The sequence below is a fragment of the Oryzias melastigma genome, linkage group LG21, assembly GCF_002922805.2.
Source record: "Oryzias melastigma strain HK-1 linkage group LG21, ASM292280v2, whole genome shotgun sequence".
Lineage (NCBI taxonomy): Eukaryota > Metazoa > Chordata > Actinopteri > Beloniformes > Adrianichthyidae > Oryzias > Oryzias melastigma.
The window spans coordinates 9,414,218-9,414,802 of NC_050532.1; positions in this window are offsets into that span (position 1 = coordinate 9,414,218).

Here is a 585-nt window from a genome sequence, read left to right on the forward strand (position 1 = left end):
GACAGCAGTTTAGCGAGAGCGTGCTGGCTTGACACCAGTGGTAGCAGCGCCCCGTTCAAGATGGCGCACGTACAATATACGTTGGTAAATTAAATTTCCTCATTTGATATGAAAATTTTAAAACCTGTAAAATAATAAATGATTAACTAATTACTGCAGCCGTCATATTTTATATAAGGAGACAAAAGCTTATTTGAACTCATCACTAAACATCCGTTTTATTTGATGTTTTGGGGATTTGTCAGTCTTTTTTTCAATGAAATATATATAAATTGAATTGAGGATGTAAAAAAAGAAAAACAATGTAGTTAGTTCTGATAAGAAATTATGTTGACTCTCGAAAGACTAAAATTAAAACTTCAATCGGTATTAAACAGATCACCCATGTCGTTTGTGTTGTGGTCTTTGTCTCCCCCTGTTGGATAGAACAACAAAATATATATAATTATAATTTCTAACAATATATGGATAATTTGCGCCCTCAGTTAACATACAAAAGTAACATAAAACTCTACACAAGACAATAGAAAGGCATATTGTTTGTTTACTTTAAAATGCTCATCTGTAGTGAATAAGATGTGTCTC